General features: G+C 43.2%; 1 long non-coding RNA gene across 1 annotated transcript; it reads right to left on the minus strand.

The window, feature by feature from the left end:
• Positions 1–386: 386 nt before the first annotated feature.
• LOC307218957 lies at positions 387–3024 on the minus strand. Its single transcript, XR_013840189.1, has 2 exons — positions 2954–3024; positions 387–448 (listed from the first exon to the last, which is right to left on the minus strand). It is a non-coding gene; the product is annotated as an uncharacterized lncRNA (long non-coding RNA).
• Between the last annotated feature and the right edge of the window lie 16975 nt (positions 3025–19999).

Below are 19999 nucleotides of genomic sequence, written 5' to 3' on the forward strand. Positions count from 1 at the left end.
CACCCACAGTGAGAATCCCAAGGGGGGGGGGTGCCAGCCATGTCCCAGGGGGGCGCTGCCAGTGGCAAGTCTCCCCCCCCCCAGGGATGACACCAGGGGTGGACCGCACCCACCACACACCCCTTCCTCCACCAGTGGGTGGGCTTTCCCCCACAACTTCTTTTTTAAAAAAAAATAATTTTTATTGCGTTTTCCATTTAACAATCCAATCATATCACATTAGTTAATCCGAATTATACCAATACATATCATAAAATCCAAATATTTTGCCGAATTTTTAAATTTTTTGTTGGGGGTACCCATGCTTCGAGTTCAGTAAGGGTCCAATCATCTCATATTTCTGCTGCTTTAATATTCACAAGTCCCATCTTCCAATCTTCTTGTTTTTATCGTTTTTCTTCTTAATAACCTTTGAGTTGTTTCCACAGTCCCCCACAACTTCACCTGGCTGATAGGTAGAAGAAGAATAGCGAAAGTTATGAGATACATATATATGTGTGAAAGAGAGATACTGGAGAGACAGGATGTCTTGGTATATGTTGAACATAAGGTGGAGTTTGGGACTCTCCTGAAAACCTAATAGAAAAACAAGATCTATGGGAGTGTTTATGCTGGAAACCTCTCCATCCTAAACTCAGGCTGCCTATATGTGTAAATAAAACCATACATCCTAAAAACACCACAGTCTTAACTGACCTTCATTTCAAGGAAACCAAACGCTGCATAAAGTGCTTGGAGCAATTGGAGTTTCTTGCTGCTCGGTGTTTGGGGTACTGCATTAACAATGTAAATCTGCATGTGAAAATTTCAGACAAACTGTGTTTTCTTTTGTCCTCTTTTTTGGCAATGCTTTTCTTTTTTGTGATGTGTGAGTGACCAGCCTACCCTTGATGAAAGGCCATAGTTCAGTGGTAGACCATCAGTCTGGCACGCAGAAGACCTAGGTTCAAATTCTGGCATCTCCAGGTAGAGCTAGGAAACACACCTATCTGAAACCCTGCAGTGACCTTGTCATTCATTTTAGATTATACTTATCTCACTGGACCAACTGTCTGATTCAAGCAAGTTTCTTCCTATAACTGGACAGACTATGTTCAACTGTCACTAAAGTTCACATGTCACTAAAGCTGCACTCCTATATGCACTTATGCACTCAAAGGAACTTACATCTGAGTAAACCTCCCTAGGGTTGGACTATAAAACAGTCATTGACAAAAACCTATTTAATGGACTACGTGAGGTGAAAAGAATAAAGGGGTTATAGATTTACAACAGGTGTAGGAAACATTTGCTGAATTACAGCTCCCATCAGCCCTAGCAAGCATAGACAATGGCCAGAGATAATGGGAGTTGTAGATCAACAAGATCTGGAGAACTCCTACCTCATGTAAAATGTTGGTAGTTGGAGGGAAAAGGAGGGAGAAATGATGCTTTTTCAAGATGGCAAGAGCCGAATGGAAGAAGAAGAAGAAGAAGAGTTTGGATTTGATATCCCGCCTTTCACTCCCTTTAAGGCACGGGTGTCAAACACAAGGTCCACAGGCCGAATCCGGCCCGACAGACCTCGTCATGTGGCCCGTGTAGCCGCCGCCGGCTGCCAGCCTTCACCTTTTATTCTCGCTTTCTTTTTTTTTGACACAAGAAAGCCGCCTCTTCAGCGCATGCGTGGCAGCCTACAAGCCAGAGAACGTCTGCCCTCTAGCGGCGCCGGCCATTCTATACAGGAAACCTCCACTTTACATGCATTCAGGAAACCTCCACTTGTTTTTATATTGAGTGCATGCCATCCTGTGATGTGACAGATCCAACGGCTGCCTGAACCCTTCTCTCCTGTACTGTAAGTCCTACAGATACAATCGGCCCTTTGAGGGTGACCAAACTGCTGATGCGGCCCCCGATGAATTTGAGTTTGACACCCCTGCTTTAAGGAGTCTCAAATCGGCTAATATTCTCCTTTCCCTTCCTCCCCCACAACAAACACTCTGTGAGGTGAGTGGGGCTGAGAGGCTTCAGAGAAGTGTGACTAGCCCAAGGTCAGCCAGTAGCTGCATGTGGAGGAGCGGAGACGTGAACCCGGTTCACCAGATTACGAGACTACCGCTCTTAACCACTACACACACAGAAGTTCTGTGAGTCTTAATGAGAGAACAAGGGAGTGGGGCTTCAGGGATGGGAATTACGGAACATGTAATTTGCCAACAAGTAGGACTAGGCAGGAGATCTTAATATAGATGGCATTTTGAGAGTAGACTTCACCATATAGACCTTGACATTTAGGTCAAGACTCCAATTTCCTTCCTTTCAACTCAAAGGTCAGTAGCCAACGCAGATGTGTTCATTAAACTCCCTCCTTATGGTTTCAGAGTGATTATTAGGCACGAAGTTCAGCATCCGGCTAACTAGAACAGTTCAGCTCTGGATCCTCTTTTCAGGGTCAGGGCTCAAGGCTGGACCACACAAAGCAGGGCAGAAACGCTGAGGGCAGCCTCCCTTCATTTCATCACCTTCTCCACATGCTGCTACCTCCTTTGCAACCAGAATACAGAGAGCAGGTATAACACAGTGGCAGGAGAGACAGGAAAAGTCAGCTAGTGCCATTTAATCATCATACAGACACCAGCCCCTAAAAAACTCAGCAGAAAAGCAATCTTGGTGTAATTGTACACAGCGGTGCAGTGTGTGTTGGCAGTGCCCAGGGCAAGACAAAGATTGCACCCCCAACCACCTTATGGGCATCACACAGGAGGCTCCAGGAGGACATCGTTGTGTCTCTGTGGCACCCGCTCCGCATTGAGGTCACCAGCTGGTCACTGTGTCCACCCTGTCAGCTCAGCGAGCTACCAGCAGGAGCGGTGGCTGGTGTGGCGTTTGCCCGTTTGTTTGAAAATGTCTGTACAGGGGTAGAGAAAGGGTTAATATGTAGACCAATAGGAAAGCCGGAGGCACAGCCTACCTGTTTATAAAAGGGCTTGGCCCGAGGTTTGGGGTGTGGGTAGTTGGTTGGTTTTAGTGGGTTGGTGGGTTGGGAAAGACAGTTGGAAAAGCAGTTGGCAGGCAGTTGGAATTGGAGAGACAGTTAGTGCAGTTGGTTCTTGTGCAAGGGGAGGTAGAAAAGTTAGAGACAGGATAAAAATAAGACTAAGAAGGTAAAGAGTAACAACATTTTGAATGCAGTTAAAGTTTATTTCTGTCTGCAATAAACTACAGTGGTACCTCGGGTTAGGAAATTAATTCGTTCCGGAGGTCCGTTCTTTACCTGAAACTGTTCTTAACCTGAGGCACCACTTTAGCTAATGGGGCCTCCCGCTGCCACCGCACCACCACTGCACAATTTCTGTACTCATCCTGAAGCAAAGTTCTTAACCTGAAGCACTATTTCTGGGTTAGCAGAGTCTGTAACCTGAAGCATCTGTAACCTGAAGGGTATGTAACCTGAGGTACCACTGTACACTCTTCTTTGTTAACTTAAGAACCTGACTGAGACTAAGTGATTTACCGGGGAGGACCTGGTTGGTGGCAGCGGATTAGTGGTGTACGGGTCAATAGTCCATGAGACGACTAGGGGCTCCGTACAAATGCCACAGCTGGTGATCCTTGGTGGGCTTGGCAGTGTCTCAGCAGCGGCAGAGCTACAGCAGGTCTAAGAGGAAGGCAGAGGAGAGCAGGAAGAGGCACCCTTCCCTAGCTACCTCTCCTTGGCAGTACAGCATGAATGTGGGCACCTGTGGGCAAGTGGGTGGCTCTCTTCTCCACGCTCCTACCATGGGCACAAGTTTCATGTTAAGAATGGACCTCCAGAACGAATTAAGTTCTTAATCCGAGGTACCACTGTACACATGTGCACTAAGATGAAATACTGTCACCCAGCAGTCCTGATGTGATGGAGCATATTAGTGCTGTGCTGAAATCTGTCTTCCAATATGTGCATGCAAGGGCCATTGGTGAAGTTGTCCCCCGTACAGACTGCAAACACAGCAAGCCTGTTCCTGGACCCTGCTCATAATAGTTTCTGTCTGGCATTCTCTGGAGCATTTTTGCAGAACCCACACCCACCCTATCATTTCTGAATAAATGTGCATAAACACATCGAAAGAGAAGCAAGCAGACTGGTAATAAATGAGCCATCGAGATTGTATCCTGCCAGTTCTCTGGAGAAATATGTTAACCTTAAGACATATTTCGTTAAAAAAAAATAAAATGGCAAAATGCAAACTTCTCTATCTCAAGGGAAGCTATAGTTAATATATACAGTGTGTGCAGTAATAGGATGCCTGAGCAACAGAAGGTCAACTACCTACAAACTTTCCTTCAGGCATACAAGGCAAGACAAAAAAGTGGGTCGACTTTCAAGGTGAATGTACCTGTAGACTCATCTTGTTAGGGGAAGAAAGGAAAGAGACAGGAATGGAACCAAACCCTAAATGTGCATATTTGGGGCAAGGAGTCTGGTGCAATGACTAGAAGAAGAAAACAACAACAGCCGTTTAATTTGTTGATTCTTTCAAGAATCCGCCTTTCTCCTGTTATTGTTTCAAAATGGAAGGGATGCAAACCCAAATTAAAAGCAAGGGATCCTGATATTTAAAAAGCAAAGTGTTAAACATGTGGAGGGGACCAACAGTTTTCAAATTTAGGAGCGTCAGGGAACAAGGGAATCCTGTGCTTTTGCCCTGGAAACCCTGAAGATTACAGTGTGCTCCAGGAAACCCATTAAGTAAATGTGGGGCTCCAACTTGGTCTGTTGAGTAGAGCCATCACCCCATACAAAGTGAGAGTATACTCCAGAACGTATCAGTTTTTCCCATTAGTTTCCAGGCCCAATTCAAAATGCTGGTTTTGACCTCTAAAGCGTTAGATGGCTCAGGACCACAACACTTCAAGGACCGCCTCTTTCCATATGAACCTACCCGGTCCAGACCCTAAGATCATCTTCTGAGGCCCTCCTTTTGTGCCTTCTTCTGTGGAATGCTCTCCCCAGGTGTTATATATTGGGTTTAACACATTTTATGTTACAAGGCGCGTTCTAACCAATCATATAAGCGTTGGTAAACGAACGCTCTAATGGCTAGTAAGCGCATGTACTTTCAACTGTCAACTGTTAATGGTCAATCCATGCTCGGGATTATTATTGTGTTGTCCAGTCAGTTTGGTTCTCGTGTTCCTCTGAGTGAGCTGTTGTCACTGACAAATGTTGAATAAACTTAACCGAGGAACTTATACTGCTTTGGGCTTCTGACTTTTTCCAAACATTTAACACCAGGGATGTTCTCCTGCCGCCTAAAGGTGTATAATGTTCCTTTTTAACCAGGCCTTTGGTTGACCTGATCAACATCCCATAATTTTTAAAATGTGGCTCTTTTTTTGGTGGTGGTGGTGGGGGGGTTTATTGGCTTATTGATTTTGCTTTGTTTTATTTACTGTGATCTTTTTATGTGAACCGCCCTGAGACCTCTGGGTATAGGGCGGTATATAAATTCAAATAATAATAATGATAATAATTTCCTCCTAGATATTAAGGAGATCCTGGCTTTGGTTCAATTGGGTCAAGATAGCCTAGGCTAGCCCCATGCAGTGGCAGAGGAATGGGGCAGGGGGGTGGTGCGTCAGGGGTGCCAGCCTGGGGGGTGACATCGCCATGGGTGGGCACCTCCCCCTTGGGTTGTGCGCACATGTGATGTGCCATGCCCCCACGTGTGGCATGCCACACCCCCGCCACCCCGGGTACCAAAGCCCCTTCCTCCACAACTGGCCCCATGACTCACCTAGAGGGATCCAGGGCTGTCAAAATGCAGCATAGTTGAGCAGTAAGAGATGTGGGAGTAAGAAGATACAAGCAACCACTGACCAATAACACTGTTGGGCAGCTTTGCACAAGGGCTTTCAAACAGCCCCGCACTGCACTTTGGCTGGGAAACAAGCATGTCCAGCCAAACTGAGCAGGATTGAATCTTGCTGCCTGCAGGGGTGTGCTCATCCAGCGCGTTCGCCACAGGGATTGTGCTTGGGAATAAGTCCTCCATCAAATGCCAACAGTGTCCTTCAGCTCTCTACATTGGACAAACAGGCCAAACCTTACGCCAAAGAATAAACAGACATAAATCGGACATCAGGAATCACAAGACAGAGAAACCAGTAGGAGAACACTTCAATCTCCCAGGACATTCTATACAAGATCTCAAAGTAGCTGTTCTATTACAAAGGAATTTCAGAAATAGACTGGAAAGAGAAGCTGCTGAATTGCAACTTATTACCAAACTTAAAACCATGGAGAGACCTGGTCTGAACAAAGACATTGGATTCTTATCTCATTATACATGACAAAGCCATTTTTCACCTTTTCACCCCTTGCTTTTTCCTGTAAGACCTATTGCAGTCTTTAAGAGTCGTCAACAGGCTCATCACAGCTATCTGCCAATCACCCATTCCCACCACCCTTCTGAGTAATACCCCTCCCCACCTTCTCACTATATAGAAGGGTCTGGTGACTTCTGTTTCAGTGTATCTGAAGAAGTGTGCATGCACACGTAAGCTCATACCAAGAACTAACTTAGTTGGTCTTTAAGGTGCTACTGGAAGGAATTTTTTTTTTATTTTGTTTTGACTATGGCAGACCAACACGGCTATCTATCTGTAATAATAAAAAAGAAAAGAAAAAGAAGAGAAAAATACATAACACAAAAAGATAAAAAACAATTAAAAACAAATCAACCTTTCCATATCTTAACTTTGATTTACTTGTTTTCCTGACCTCCTAGCACCTCCTTTTTTTGTATTCTAGTTCAATTAATTATTTCAGCAAATCCTTTCCATTTTTGCTTTTATCCTAATAGTTTATCTTAATATATTATAACTTTACATTCTCACCTGTTAACAATCCATCTTTAAATACTCCTTTATAACATTACTGCTAAAGCCACATAACTTCATTCCAGCATCCTTCTAACATTCCTTAATTTTACAATATTTCTGTAAATAGTCTTTAAATTTCTTCCAATCTTCTTCTACCAACTCTTCTCCCAGGTCTCGGATTCTGCCAGTCATTTCCACCATTTCCATGTATTCCGTCACCTTCATCTGCCATTCTTCCTGGGTGGGTAAATCTTGTGTCTTCCAATACTTCGTGATGAGTATTCTTGCTGCTGTTGTGGCATACATAAAAAAAAGTTCTATACTTCTTTAACACCAATTTGCCAACCATGCCCAGGAGAAAGGCCTCTGGTTTCTTCAGGAAGGTATATCTAAATACCTTTTTCATTTCATTATAAATCATCTCCCAGAAAGCCTTAATCCTTGGGCACGTCCACCAAAGGTGAAAAAAAGTACCTTCAGTCTCTTTACATTTCCAGCATTTATCATCGGGCAAATGATATATTTTTGCGAGCTTGACTGGTGTCATGTACCACCTGTATATCATTTTCATAATATTCTCTCTTAAGGCATTACATGCCGTAAACTTCATACCTGTGGTCCATAACTGTTCCCAGTCAGCCAGCATAATATTGTGTCCCACATCTTGTGCCCATTTTATCATAGCAGATTTCACCATTTCGTCCTGAGTGTTCCATTTCAACAGCAAGTTATACATTCTTGACAGAATCTTAGTTTTGGGATCTAACAGTTCTGTTTCTAATTTTGATTTTTCCACCTGGAAGCCAATTTTCTTGTCCAATTTGTATGCCTCCATTATTTGATAATAGTGAAGCCAATCTCGCACTTTGTCTTTTAGTTTTTCAAAGCTCTGCAATTTCAGTTTATCTCCCTCTTGTTCCAAGATTTCCCAATATTTTGGCCATTTGGCCTCCATATTGAGCTTTTTCAGAGCCTTTGCTTCCATCGGTAGCGTGTTCTCCTTCATAGAGAGCACCTGTTGCTGTGGGGTCTGACAGGCCACCCCCTCAGTTGCTGGGTGGGATCGTTTAGATGACCATTGGCAGTGATTGGGCTGTTTGGGTTACTGGGCTAATTCTGATGTTGCCAATTTGTGGGATGGAACAAAGGTTTTATATACTGGGCACGCAGCATTGAGAGTTCTCTTTCACTGCATGCATCGGATCACCCACCCACCCTCCCTAATTTAGGGCTCTTGCGTTTGACCTTGCTATGCCTGTCATGGGGTCGTCTGCTTTTGGGGCAGGGGCCTGGTAGGAATTTTGTCCATTTGGCAGATTGGCTGATGCCATTTGGGTTTTGCCTACTGCGTAGCAAATCCTCACAACTTGTAAGGTTGCGGTTAGGCATTGGTTAATTTTTGGTTGGTGGCAGGGATGTGGTTGGCAGTGGCTGCCCCTCCAATGCTGCTGCTGCAAGGGAATTCCGTTAAAGGAATCCATTTGGGGAGAGGTGAGGGCCTGGGGCTCAGCTCCATTTTCTCCCCAATATTGTTTTCTCTTACTGGCTTTCGCTGGAATCAGGAAGCCAGTTCTGTCCCTGGACGGGGACAGATAGTCAGAACCAATGCCTAAGCAACCACTCACATTTATGTATTTTAATAAAGTTGTGGCCAAAATTATGCCAAAAACCTCAACCAAAAATTATGTGTGAATTGTGAATTATTTAGGGGTGGCTTGGGGACCTCGGCACGCGAACTAAAACGCCCCAAATGCTACAACATTTCCTCACAAGAGAGTTGAATCATATACAGCCTGATCCCCGGCAGCATTAAATTTAAGTTCTTGTATGGAGCTTTTCATTATATATTATCAGGAGGGAAACATTTAACTATGTGACCCCTTTTAGTCTTCAGGGCTCTTCCTCCATATTCCCATTCTGCTGGAAATCTACATGCCGTCACAGTGAAACCTTGCAAAGAAAAGTAATAGCCTGAATAGCAGCATATAAGAGACAAGAAGATCTGCTGCATATATTGCTTGTCAGGCGGGGGAAAGGGGTTGGGGAGCGCAACTGTGTAGAATCCTTTTTGAACTGTGACATGTCTAGGGAGTGCAGGGGAAACCAAAATGATTGTGTTGATGTTAGGGAATGGATTGCTCATTAAGTCCAGGAAAATGGCACAGTTGGTTTGACTCTGAGGTCCTGCTGTCGAGGTTAGTAGTGAAAAGACCTCATTATATGGAACACCTGAATACATATTTTCTACAAGGAATGTCCCCCCCCTCTCCTTCCAACTCAGTTTGGTTCTGATTATTTTCTGCTTATTATCATATATGCCACAAACAATAAAGAATGCACAACAGTCTATCGAGGTGAATACGATAGCTTTCCCTGTGTACAGCTTTCCTAACAATAATGGCGAAAAGGTTGATATTTTTTTTCGTTCTTGTTTTTTGACACATATATCATTCCCGATGCCTTTGCCGATCATAAAATGTTACACTCCACGAGTGGAAGTGAAATTAGGTAATAATAACAACAGCAGCAGCTTTAACGGCAGGATCATTTAAGCGCCTGGCAAAACGTTTTGAGAATAATGGAGTTTGTAAACCAGAGTGCTTTTCTAATTGTTATCTTGCTTAGCTCATGCTATGACAGATGCTCTTGTGAATATTTTGGTGGATGAAGTGCTATGCAGTCATTTCTGAGGAGACATGATGGACACATTTTCCTTCCTCACTTTTGAGGAGAGGTAGAGGAAGGAGAGCTAATTGCTGGAGCTCAGAGGAAATTTATCAGGAGACCTTGTTCTGAGCCAAAGCAGTTTGCTGGTGGAGCAGATCCACCATACCAGCTTCTGAGCAGGTGGGTACTGTTGCTTACTCACAGGGGGGAGGACTAAGCATTGGGGAGGTTGGTGCCATTGCAAATGGACTGGCAGGAGTACTTCCTCCACTGCTCCACTGGTGCAATTGCATCAAGGTCCTCTCTGCTGCCTCACTCCTTCACCGATAAGCAACTCACCTCCCAGCTATCGATCCTAGGGGCTCTTCCTCATGCCTAGTGGCTCTTCCTCTCCTCCTTCTCTTGCCTGTAGAAAAAGGAGACCACTTTGCATAATGTTCTCCAATTATTGTGGAAGTGGGGGGGGGGGAGAGAGAATCATCATTTCCCCCTTGAAGAAATTAAGTGAAATCCCCCCTCCATTTCTCTCCCCACAAATACGGTGGAGAATTTCAAGAAGCCATTTGCACACAGCTCTACTAATGAGCATTGGAAGAAATAGTTCATGTATGAGCAGGAGTGCCTGGCGTGCTCTGGTCCATGGGGTCATGAAGAGCTGGACACAACTAAATGACTAAACAACAACAACAACATGAGCAGGGAAGACACAACAATGATCATCGTCGAAACTCTGTTTATGTTGATTTCAAATGGTAATGATTTGTCAAAATAGTGTTTCCTAAAAAAAACCCTCCCTGTTATGTAACGTCTTGGAAAACCACATTTTTAAAAAGAAAACAAAGCACTTGGCTGGAGAACTATAAAATATGTGGACTTCAAGGTTTGTGATACCATGATTCCAACTGGTAGGCTATACTTGTTGAGCTTGTAATCTACCAAGCCAAATGTTGCCACTTTCTACAGGTGGTTGATGTGCATTATGTTTATGCTGCATGCGTGATTAAAAAGTGGGTGCCAATCACTACCATACATAGCTGGTTGATAGGTTGCAAGTTGTGCATAGCAGATCTAAGTAATGGTGAGGCTGAGTAGAGCATTTGAAACTGGGGAAGTGTGAAAAGATTTGTGTAGCTTTAGCAGCTGCCCACAGTGAATGAGGAGCTAGCAATCCACTCTTCAAGATGGAATAATTTATGCTTCGCTTGTTTTGAGAGCATAAGAGAAATGTTAGGCATGGACTTCTTGACCTGCCAGAGAAAAGCTTAATTAACTGCCTTGATAATCAGCTCTGTCTCCGAAATCTTGCCTTAGTTTCATGATGATTTATATTATGTGCAGATGACAAGATTCAATTCTGCTTATCTCTAGATATTCCTAGCCCTTGGATTATAAGGGGGGGGGCACTACATTCTTAAACTTAAGAACACAGAATTAATATTCTTAGCTCTTAGCTTAGGTAAAATGGATGAACTGACCACATCCTTGGGTGTCAGTGTTTTATTCCCTCCTAAAATTGGCTTCAGATTGCTTCAAAACACAATGAGAGGTGGCATAAAGAATTCCAGGGATGAGAGGGTATCACTGGAAATTGCTGCCCTCCTTGTTCAGCTGATGTAAACATTTTCTGGATTAAGAAGCCTTCCATCATCATGCGAGAGACCACTGAATACAACCCATCAACTTTCTATATATAAAAAGCAGAGTTTAGTGTTTTAGAGTTCACATTGCCTAGCTCAGTGTTTCCCAAACTTGAGACTCCAGCTGTTTTTGAACTACAATTCCCATCATCCCTGACCACTGGTTGTGGTAGCTGGGGATGATGGGAGTTGTAGTCCAAAAACAGCTGGCGACCCAAGTTTGGGAAAACACTTGGAGAAGATCACTTGGAAGGGTCAACCTGGGCTTAGAGTAGCCATGCTGGGTGGAGTGTCTCTTCTGGGTCCACTTTTGACTCTCCCAACAATTCTTTATGCCATGAATGGGCAGTCCACCTTGCACTTGGGGGTGGAAACTGCCACGCATTTTCCATTCCACCCCCCAACCTCACACATATAGAGATTTTAGGCCTCAAGCTATTTCCTTCCCTTTAACACTCACTCTTCTGAGAGAGGGTGCTCTCTGCTACCAACTGTTATTGTCAGAATGAGGGCAGCCAAGTAGCAATGATTTTTACTGTGCATATGGGAGGGCAGGGAATGAGTTATAACACAAAAGCAGCCTTTTCCTGTGTATATCAGGTTCTCCTGCCATCTGTAGAGGTCCTGCTTGTGTTTTGACAACCCAACAAGCCAGCTTTGAGGGTGTGCTGGGCAAAGTCCCCAATGGTGAGGTTCTTCCTCTGTCGATGGTCCCTGCTATACCTGCCTAGCTGCAGTGGCAGCTCTCCCAGAGCCACTAGGTGGCTGGGCCTAACCACAGTTTTCCAGAATGCCTCAGGGCAATTCTGGATTTAAAAAGGTGTTAGGATTAAAAGAAAGGCAAGATTCAGCCACCCACTGCTGCTCTGAGTGCCAAGCCAGAGAAAGGAGAGTGTCAGAGGAGCCATCAGGGTGCACACAAAAACACACATTTGCATGTTCAGACCCAGAGACCTCCCCCCTAAATAAAGACACATTTGACTCAAATTTTAGTTTTGGTTTTTGGCAGAATTTAGGCCACAGCTTTATTGATTACTGAAAAGTGAGTGGTTGCATGGGCTCTGGCTCGACAAGCTCCCTACACCCTCGAAGGTAGCGCTGACCCAGAGCTCTATCATAGGTCAGCCAAGGGTGAACACCTGAGGCAGGTGAAAAGCCCAGGAACAGACTCTGTTCACTCCCCAGATGCTCCCCTGGACTCAGGCATGGGCACAACCCCCTCTCGGGGGTTGACCAAACCAAGTTGAGTCCCTGGATTCCTTTAACGGAATACCCTTCACATAGGGATGGCGAGACTGTTCTCCCATCCCTATCACATGAACCAATGCCTATCCGCAACCTTACAGGAATTGCTATGCAGCAGGCAAAACCCAAATGGCCACAGCCAATCAGCCAAGTGGGAAAAATTCCTGCCGTACCCCTGTCCCAACAACAGATGACACACGATGGCATAGCAAGGTCAAGTGCAAAACCCTAAAAGTAGGGAGAGGTGGGCGGGTGTTCCAATGCACAAACCGAAAGAGGAAGCTCTGGGTCACCTGCATAGGTATATATAGATCCCTCAATCCGTGTAAACAACTTCCCATTGGCCAGATTAAACCCAGCAACAAGGGGCCTACCAATCGGGTGTTGTGGCTGTCCAATATACCCACCCACAACCAGAAGGTTGGTCTCCAGGTCTCACCGCAACACGTGCCCTCTGTTAGGGAGGACCCAATATACCCCTGCCAACTATGCAAGACTGCCATGTGTAAATATTGGCTGCAGGTGCTCACATGTCACCCAACATAAAAATATGTGCAGAGCACCATGAAGGAATTTAGCTGAAACTAAATTTACTAAACTTACTGAAACTCTTGGGTCTTCCCTTGAAACCTTCTGTTCCATCGCAGTTCCCCCTGCTCCCCTGCAGGTGAAATTGGGTGACATGCTAAATCTTATGATCTGGCATGCATATAGCTGCTCACTCCATCAAGAGAAAAGGGAGGACATAGCAGGAAAAGCTTAAGGAATGCTCACTTTCACTTGCAGAAGAAAGGAAGGCTTCGGTTAAATAAATCCTGTAGAATGGACACGGCCGAGGCTTATTTGCTGATTGGAGAATGAAGGTCATTGGTTCAGGAGCCTAGTCAAGCATAGTCAGTAGGCAGGAATTTGATTCACGGCAGTTTGAAATTCTGTATGGATTCCTTTTCGGTTTTATTTTTATAGCTCCTTGAATAATGTCAGAAAGGGGAGGGGGAGTAGCCTTCACTTTTATGGGTCTTATATATTTCTCCAAATGACACGAATCACAAGTGCCATAGCTATGATTAGAGGGAAGACTATGGGAGACAGGGTCATCATAAAGGATTTATAATGGTAGGCTGTATATTTCCCTGTCAGTGATGAATGCATGGCAAGCTGTAAAGCTGAATTAAGTTAAAATTGTGAAATGTCAGTTGAAGCAAAGGATTTCTTCTGGTGTCAGGACACATTTTAGGATATATATATATATATATATATATATATATATATGAAATTGTTGACAAGTAAACATCATGGATATTATTTATCTAAAGTAGGGGTGGAGGACCTGTGGCTCTCTAGATGTTACTAGGGTACAACTTCCATTATCCACAACTACTGGTCATGATGGTTAAATGTGATGGGAGCTGGGAGTCCAATCACAACTGGAGGGCCACAGGCTTCTCATCTGTGATGCATCTCATGTATCTAGAGATGTATTTTTTCTTCCCCACCCTGAAAAAGCATTTCAAAACTCATAATAATATATTGTATTTTCTTTGGTTGCGATTCTTAAGCAAGAGCCCCAAACTGGTGTTAGATGAAAATGAGTGACAACTGAGAAAGATATGTTCTCACTTCCGCCAACATGTCTACAGCCAGATGGATTGTCAGAAGAGCCCAGGTCACCTAATGCTGAAACGTGGGGGCAGGTTTGGGCCAGTCACAATGCTATCTCTAAATACAGCTGTTTACTCCACCCTGACTCCCACCGCCATATAAATTCTCTCACATGGGGAGAAAGAAAGGGTTACACATGATCACCAAAATGATGCTGAGCAAAGCAAGCAGACTGTAATTGACCCCCTGGTCCAGCTGTCTGGGACAGGTTGCGCTCCCTATATAATAATAATAATAATAATAATAATAATAATAATAATAATAATAATTTATTCATACCCTGCCCATCTGGTTGGGTCTCCCCATATGATGATGATGATGATGATGATGATACAGTATCCAACAAAACAGTTCTGCTGGTGCAGTGGTGGCCAAACTTGGCCCTCCAGCTGTTTTTGGGCTACAACTCCCACCATCCCTAGCTAACAGGACCAGTGGTCAGGGATGATGGGCATTGTAGTCCCCAAACAGTGGAGGGCCAAGTTTGGCCACCACTGTGCTAGTGCAAGGATGCTCAGATGCAGAGTGTAACTTCTTGGCCCTCTCTCTGTGCCCCCTATATCTGCTCTGGAGGGTTTGGAGGTTGTGTGGAAGGGGGAAGTAGAGGAGAAGGTGAGGGCAGGGAAATTCCATTGTACAGGTAAAAGTGCTTGCACTAGCAGAAATGTTTTGATGGATACATCCCAATAGCTCAGGTGGTTAGAGCGTGGTGCTGATAACACCAAGGTTGCAGGTTTCATCCCCGTATGGGACAGCTACATATTCCTGCATTGCAGGAGTTGGACGACATGATCCTCAGGATTCCTTCCAACTCTGCAATTCTATGATAAGAGATGAAAAGCACAGTAAGCACCCAAGTGATACTGAGAACCGCACCACCATCATCGACATGGCCCTACCTTGGTGGACTCCAGTTCTTGGTCATGTTTGCATGTGACAAAGAGAGAGAACTCAGAGGCTAGCACTGCAAATCTGATTCACTTGCCTTTTGTAACTTTAAGAGCAGCAGTGCATTTCAGTTCTACAATACTTAAATATATTAATTCTATGATACTTTTAAGGTTAATCATACGAAGCGGCAGATATCATTGAAATATTCATATTTCCCCTATTACTTATTTAGCAATGCAATCAAAGCAGTATGCAATTTGCCTCTTAACATGGTCTCCCAATCCAAAGCTGTTAATGACAATACAAAGTGTTGATTAGAATAGGCAGCTTTGGTTTTCTTTCCCTGTTTGCAACTGCTTAGTGCTTTAATGAGACATAATTGTATTATTATTAATACAGACACCAGCCGTTCGTGAGCCCTAATAAAATTTTTAATGTGTTTGCAAATCATTTCCTACGAAGATTCTTTGGGACTGCCAGCACATTAAGCTGGAAGTAAGCTGAGAAAAATCATGGCTGTGTTTTACTGCTAATTAATAATTGCTAATTAAATAGATTTATGCACAGTTTTCTTCTTCAAAGCTAAGGCTGCAAAGCACGTTATTTTTCTAGAGATAAGAACTACAGCTTTCTCCAGAAAGAAAAGCAATTTCCATATATATGTGTATCTTCTCGGGCAAAGAGAAAGGGCCTTGTCTTTCCCAACAATGGATGTATAATGTGGTAGAGATGAGGGCTGTCAAAGTTTGGGACAGGAAGGGTAGCCATGTTGTGCAATAGCAAGCAAGTCAGAATCCGAGTCTGAAAGGAAGATGCACATTGGATCAGGAAACTCCCTTATACTGAGACAAACCATGAGTCCATCTACCTCACTTTTATCTCCACTGACTGGTTTACTACATATCAAGTGTAGGGGACTTTTCTTTTTTATAATTTTTTTAATTAATTTTAACATATACATTATAAAATGTACCACAAAACTTATCACGTATACAATCTTTTTGGATTTCCATCAGCACCTCTGATGATCCACCGTTTTAACCACTTCTTATGCATTTCTTAACTTTATATTGCCTTTACATCTCTTAACAAATCATCCCCCCCCTTGTCCATTTTTACAATACTTCTAATAATACTCCTCACAAAACTTCTTGCAACCCTACAAACGTCCTCTGTTCTTCACAATGACTTTTCAAATAGTCCGTAAATTTACTCCAGTCTTCTGTGAATTTCTGGTCTCGCCAGTTTTGAATCCTTCCTGTTAGTTTATCTAATTCTGCATAGTCCATTAACTTCATCCTCCATTCTTCAATCGTTGGTTACTCTTCTTGCTTCCAGTTTTGGGCCAATAATATTCTTGCTGCTGTTATTGCATATAAAAAGAGCTTAGATTCCTTTCTATTTATGTCACTCCCCATAATGTCCAATAGAAATGCTTCTGGTTTCTTTATAAATGTATATTTCAACATTTTTTTCAACTCATTATATATCATCTCCCAGAAGCATTTCACCTTTTTACATTCCCACCACAAGTGTAGGGGACTTTTCAGCCTCCAGATGTTACTGAACCATAACTCTCATCAGTCCCAGTAAGCAATGGCCAAGGATGATGGGAGTTGCAGTTCAGCCACATCTGGAGTGCCAAATGTTTTCCACACCTAGATAAAGAAGAAAATACAATTATAAAAGGGGAAACCAGTGAAATTTATAAAATATTAGTAGAAATGGAGATCAGTTAAAAGAGGTGTGGGAAAGGGAGACAACAGGGCAGATAGATACTCAAAGCTGGGGGAAAATATGGGAGAAACACACGTTGAAAATGTTCTCTTTAAGAATAAAAGAAAATTATTATAAATTAGTTTGGAGATGGTATTTAACACCAGTCAGATTAAATCAATTAAACAAGGAATATTTGGTGTTATGTTGGAGGGGATGCCAGGAAACAAGGAATTATGTTCATGTGTGGTGGGGGTGTAAATATGTACAATTTTGCTGGGAAAGGGTGTTTAAGGAAATAACAGAAATCACTGGGTTAAAGCTGAGTGAAAGTCCAGAGGTAGCATTACTATCGATCAGTGATGGTTGCTCACAAATTTATTGACAACTGCACGAATTATGATAGCTAGGAAGTGGAAGGGGCAAGCAGAATATAAAGTGGAAGAATGGTATAAAGAGGTGTAGGATATAGATATTAATGATAAATTAACATGTGCCATTGAGGTAAGACGGGGGAAATGCAAGAGAAATGATTTTGAGGAGATATGGAGGGTGTTTGTAGAACTTGTACAGTTAAAATGGAAAGGGGTCAAACCATTGCAAGAGGTGTTGGAATTTTGAGAGGTTCGATAGTTACAATGGTCTTGGTGGTGGGGTGCACATTTATATTCTTAATTATTTATGATTATCGGGATGCGGGTGGCGCTGTGGGTTAAACCACAGAGCCTAGGTCTTGCTGATCAGAAGGTCAGCGGTTCGAATCCCCGCGACGGGGTGAGCTCCCTGCTCCTGCCAACCTAGCAGTTTGAAAGCACATCCAAGTGCAAGTAGATAAATAGGTACCGCTCCGGCAGGAAGGTAAATGGTATTTCTGTGCACTGCTCTGGTTCGCTAGAAGCAGCTTAGTCATGCTGGCCACATGACCTGGAAGCTGTACGCCGGCTCCCTCGGCCAATAAAGTGAGATGAGCGCCGCAAACCCAGAGTCGGTCACGACTGGACCTAATGGTCAGGGGTCCCTTTACCTTTACCTTACTTTGTCAAAATCGTGTGTGTGTGTGTGTGTGTGTGTGTGTGTTCTCCACACCAACTGTATGTCACATGGAGGATAGGAATGGAAAGAACATTTCCTCCTCCTCTTACAATCCCAGAACTCATATTCATCTGATGGAAATGATCCTGCAGCAGGAACAGAAAGGATGGAGGGGAGGGGACTTCTTTGCCAAATGCTTAATTAAGTTTGTCGGTGCTTTTCTTATCCATGCTGACCAAATGGGACAAGCAGGTAGGCAAATGGATGTGTAGACACAGGTTATAGGGAAAAAGACAGACGTATGTGGGTGTATGTATATAATCTGTACAGGCAGCACTGCAAGAAATTCTACTGCCAAATTTCAACCTGGCATCGATTTAGAATGCTCTCCTCTGTCATCTAGAGTTGCCCTTTATGAAATCAACAAAGAAAAGTAAAGGGCAAGTGATTAAATTAATATGCAAAGTGCAGAGGACAACATTCAGCTGGCATACTTAGGAAAAAATGGAGTTGACTCATGTTTGAACTGTAGAAAATTGCAGTCTTGCATAGATGTCCAAACACCCTCAGGTTGAAGCTAAAATGGCAAGGGAAAACATAAAAGAAATCCATTCCGAACATCGACAAATTGCAGATTTTTTTATATACTTGAAAATTACTTTCTGGCAGACTAGAGTGTAATAAAATTATGCTGATGCTAAATTGGTCCAAATAATGACTGGAACATAAAAATCTATCTTCATCTATAATTTATCTATAATTTATATTTATATTGCCAATTGCCTATCAATGCTAGTTAATATAGTGCTGTCAAGAGTCTCAATGGGACTACTTTAAAGCTCGAATTCTTTTGATTTGATGTTAATACCCTGCAAAGGAATGACAGTTAACAAAGTACTGCATGAGAGAGAACGTGACAATGAATATTACATGGAGATACAGGAACAGATACTCTTTCTGGTTGAAGAAATGCTTCTATAATAGTTCTTATCTAAACCTTGCAATGAATTGATGAAATACTTGCCATGATCCTGGCCTCAAGACCCATGACTCAGACTGAGAGGGGGAGGATCCAGTCAAATCTATCACACATTGATTACCTACAAAAGAGAAAACCCCAGTCTCTGGAATTCAAGAATTGCAGCCAGAATAATAGAAGAGGCTCTTCCAGAGTCCCTCAGCTGAGGGTCCAAGTCCAACAACACCAGACTTGATCCCCAGTGCCCACTCATCAGTATATAGAGTTCACCAAGTTGGAAGTTCATGAAGATATGAACCAGTGCTTGGCTCCAACCTCTGTAATGATCTTAATTTCTCAGCAAAGGGGTGGATCATGGGAGGGGAGGTTAGGTCCTGGAGAGAGAGATGGTGCAAGCTGCTTGCTACTTCCCAGTGACCTGCCATGATTCTGCAAGTCTTGTATCTGACCATCCTTCTTTTCTAAATATTGGTACCTACAATTCCTAATAAGAAAGCTTCTGGAGCAGGGGTTTAATAAAAGTTATTTTAAACATTTTTAAAAATTCATTATATATCATTTCCCAGAATGTTTTTATTACTTCACACGACCACCACGTATGATAAAAGGTACCTTCTTTCTTTTTTTTACATTTCCAGCAGGCATTTGTAGTTGTCTTATACATTTTTGCAAACTTACGAGGAGTCAAATACCACTGGTACATCATTCCAAAGGAGCAGAGAAGACTCTTTATGTATGCAGCAACAGCCACTTGGATGCTACTAGCTCAGAGATAGAAAGAAGACAAAGTCCCTACCAGAGAGGAACAGCAGACCAAGCTGATGGACTATGCTGAAATGGCAAAACTGACCAGAAAACTCAGGAACCAAGAGGACAAAAACTTTAAGAAAGAATGGGGGGGGAATTATAATTCATTTAGGAGACCACTGTAAGCAGATGAAAACATTAGCAGGATTGCGTGTTGAGTCCTACAGTGCCACCCCCCAATAATTCACACTTCACACTTCAATTTTTGTTTAAGGTTTTTGGCATAATTTTGGCCACAACTTTATTCAAATACAAAAAATGTGAGTGGTTGCTTAGGCATTGGTTATGACTATCTGTCCTTGCCCCCCAAGGACAGAGCTGGCACTTCCGGACACCACCGGAAGCCAGCGTGGGAAACAAGTATTGGGAGAGAAATGAGGCTGGGAATCAGTCCAACACTTCTCACCCTCATGTTCCGGTGGGGCTTGCACGGCCCAAGTCCAGCACCACGGACAAGGACGAAAGAATGGCAAGCCCCTGGATTCCTTTAACGGAATTCCCTTTCCGCATCATT

The sequence above is a fragment of the Podarcis cretensis genome, assembly GCF_951804945.1.
Source record: "Podarcis cretensis genome assembly, chromosome: 6".
NCBI lineage: Eukaryota > Metazoa > Chordata > Lepidosauria > Squamata > Lacertidae > Podarcis > Podarcis cretensis.